The sequence below is a fragment of the Barbatula barbatula genome (genome assembly GCF_947034865.1).
Source record: "Barbatula barbatula genome assembly, chromosome: 9".
Lineage (NCBI taxonomy): Eukaryota > Metazoa > Chordata > Actinopteri > Cypriniformes > Nemacheilidae > Barbatula > Barbatula barbatula.
The window spans coordinates 623,599-627,727 of NC_136772.1; positions in this window are offsets into that span (position 1 = coordinate 623,599).

Sequence of the window (4,129 nt, forward strand, 5' to 3'; positions counted from 1 at the left end):
AAACAAGTAATCCCACTCACAAATCACATCATCGGTTGATTTGCTCTCGGTGCGTTCAGTGTAGAATCTAGATAGAGATGGAATAAAGCCACTTCAGCATTAACATCACTAGAGAAGAGCTGTTGTGTGTTTCCAGTGACATCACCAAATGATGTAGTGCATTCTGACGGCGACCTATATGACATCACATTTATCACGCTTCCTCACAAAGCAACATCAACACACAACCATCATCCTTGGTTGCTATGGTTTCAAATCTGTCTGTCCTCAAACTCGCTGTATCACCGCACGTTACTGTCTGTGGTAAATCTGTCGCAGCTGTTTTCCACCAGATGTGTCCGGTCTCACATTTACACCAGCACTTTACTCCAGATCTCTGACAAGAGTGAGAAATGAGAGGATCCTGTTACTCATATTGATTCTTTCTCTAATGTCCACACATTTCTCTCGCTGGCCGCCAGCAGCAGCCGCACACAGTGAGTATTGGGTTCACAGTATCTAGCAATTATGTGAAACGCAGGAGAGAAAATCAATATGCTCACGGAACGCTATTAACATCACCAAAAGAGAAGGAGCTGAGATACAGAAATCATGTGTGAATAAAACTGGAAAAGTTGTGTTTAGAAATAATATGCATTATATAAAACTGTAGTTTTATTATGTAAGATTTTTATTTTCTAAATATATTTCTGTTACTTTTATTTAAAAAAATGATTAACACATTTTTTAATATATAAAAATTAAATATGATTTTCAGCAAAGCTTTATAGAAGATACCTTCGCATAAACAAAACATTTTGTGAAAATCTTGCTAGTTTTTAGAAATGTGTTCAATGTCATTTACACATTTTGGTACAATCTGCTTTATTTACAGTGATGGGTTGGGGTGGAGTTAGGGGCGTGGCTTCCTTTCCACTTCTTCAATGAAATTACATTTCGTTGCACTGTACTTGTATGTGTGTAATGACAATAAATTGAATCCAAAAAATACCGCCAGCCTTTTTTAAAGGTGCCAGCCACCGTCAGCCCTTTTTTAAACATTTTCTATTAAAGTTTGATTGCTTACACTGCGTTTTCTATAATGAATATATGGAGAACAGAGTCTCTGTCTTTAATTATTTACATTTTTAAGTAATTATATACATAAAGTTGCTTTGGATAAAAGCGTCATTTGTACAGTAATCTAATTACGCTGTTGAATATGTATTTTGTGACTAGTAATGAATTACTTTTTCAGAAGAACTTGCTTATGAAGTGAAACACGGGCACTTTCGATGATCATTCCTGTTTAGTGGTTTTGTGTTTAACTACAGCTGTCGTCAGTGTTTTCGTTTGGCAATGGCAGACGATTTGTGTTAAAATATCAAATTGGAGACTGTATTATGGCAACTGTGGCACTAAACAACACAACAAGATGATATTTTCAACTGTGCGACTCCAGTTTCCCTTTGTTTTGCCTCCAGCTAATGCCGTGACGTAAACATGACGTCGGCTGTAAAGGGGTCTATAGACCACGACATAAACAACACTGGTCCAGAAGCACTTTTTTATATATATAATGAAGTTATAAAATGCTGGTTTACGCTTTCAGTTCAGTTCCAAATGTTCTGTGGGTCTTATTTGTTTATTTTATTTTGTTACGTTTGGGTCGTGGTAAGAAACTGCATCAGTGTTGTTTATGTCTTGCGATGGTCTATATTTCACAGCATGACGGGGTTTGAGTGACAGTTTGTCAGTTCAAGTGTGAACTTCTGGCGTGTGTCCTGTCACTGCGGTGTGTGTGCGAATGCGAATCACAGCCCTCACGAGATCGCACATCTTCATCATGCCAAAGAAATACCAGCGTGATGCGTCTTCTGACTCTAGACACTTGAGTTACTGTCAATCATTCATTTCATCATTTCCTCCACGTTAAGCATGTTAGTGTTGAAATGAAAGATATTATTTACTCAAAAACAAGCATTGTATTGTTTATTGCGAGTGTGCTGCCATTTGAAGTGACCCTGTCCTGTCAAGCTTTTATTAAAGTGTCTTCTAACCGCTGATCACATGACTCATGATAAACGTCTGCTGATGTCATGTGTAGCCTCATTCTCTGTGAACATACTAAACAAAACAAAAGAACACAAAGCTATACAGACATTCAGGCATCTTATGTATGTTGCATATAAAAACAACAGCATACAGGTTAAAAAAGATTTCAGCGTTACAGACGCCAGCTGAAGAACTGAGAGCTGAATCTTTTTTTAACCTCCATGTTTAAACCTGAAGTAATTGTATACTGTCACGAGGAACTGCTGCGGTTTACAGCGCATTACTTTTGCTTTTGTGAGTCTGGAAATGGCTGACGGATGTTATCGTGATGCTTGAAGCTCTTACCTGGAGTCATATGCAAAATCAAAATGATTGGCTGGGAATTAACATTTTAATATATATCAATATATCATCGAGACTGTATTGCCTTAAGTAATGTTTTTTGTTGTTGTGAAGTTTGTTGTTAAAAACAAAATAAGCCCTGTCCAGGAACCGCCCCTTTAAGTCTTGGAACTTGAAACAATGTTTGAAAGTGTGACATTTGTAGTACTGTGGGACAGCGCCTCTCAGTGTTTTATGAGGGTATGGCAGTTTACTGGCAACCCGTCACTTCAATGCTTCTCACAAAACAGGTGTAATAAACAGATAGGTAGGTATTGGTTTAGTTTTGCTATAAGATATGCAGGACAGATTTGAGAAAGCTTTATTACACTTATGTGTACGTCCTTCTGATTAATCACACACAGCACTTCACCACATGCATGTCATGTTTTGTGTTTTAAGAAAACTAAATTGTGTGTTTAATCCTTACTTTTTAATTGCATTTACTAACAAACACTGTGAGAAAAAACTATACACATTTTTATAAACATATGGATTTTTCTTCTTTTTTTTCTTATTTCAGTTTAACTTATGAATTGAAGTCTATCTATTTTGCAACACTGATCGGAGTTAAATGCATTTGAATTATTTGCAGTTAGTGGCCATGTCCAAAAAGTTAAAATAATAATTATGACAAATATTGGTATCCAGGCTGGTATATTTATGTTTATTGTGTGAAGTGTGATGATCTTTAACGTGCCGATACACATTAACAACTTCAGCAATTGTGGTTATTATGTAATCGGTCCATCTGTTGAGCAAGACTTCAGATGAGAAATAAACAGAAAATATGTTGGAATGAATGGGTGTGACTGCGGTCTCGATTTCTTCATCTCAATTTGACATTTAATCCTGTTCTCTTCAAACGGCAACTTAATGTCATTGTGCCGAACTAGAATGTCTCTCTGGGTATGTAAAACCATAATGAAATGCCTGAACTTTGCAAAACAAATACAATGCAAGTCACTTTGAATAAAGGCGTCTGCTAAATGCACAAATGTTAATGTTTTAGGATTGAGTGAAATCTATCTTTACGTTAATGTAACTGCAACTCAAATGGAAATATTACATGTTTGATAGTAAATGTTCCATCGTTTAGCTCGATTCGGTTGATTTGAATGGTAAACGTAAATGTTTTTTATATATACTTTATCTTGATTTGATGAAGACTTTCTGAAATGCTTTCAGTTATACCCAAATATGTTTACATTCACAGACTTTAAAGGAACTCATTGAAGATCTTTATCTGCTAAAATGAGATAATAACCTCTCATCTGGAATCTCTGGGGTATCATGTCAACTTTGGAAGACTATGTTGCAGATCTAAAGATAAAAAGTATCTTTGTGCAGTCTCACAAACTTTTGTAACAGCCTGTTTTTTAATAATCAATGAAATATAAAATTAACTGTAGCTTAACTCATTTCTGTACCGTTTTTTTTTCATAAATGCAAAATTGTGAAAAGCTGTAGTAATAAATCTGAATTGAAATCGTTTTAAAAGTCGTTTTTAATGTGTTGTTTTAATTTGTTAAAAAGAATAGATAGTTGGGATGAGACGGGAACCTCCCTGGATTACTCCCTGAACATTCTCTACAGAAATCCTTTACAACTAAGATTAACTCCCCCTGAAGTTTACTGAACCACACACACACACACACACACACACACACACACACACACACACACACACACACACACACACACACACACACAC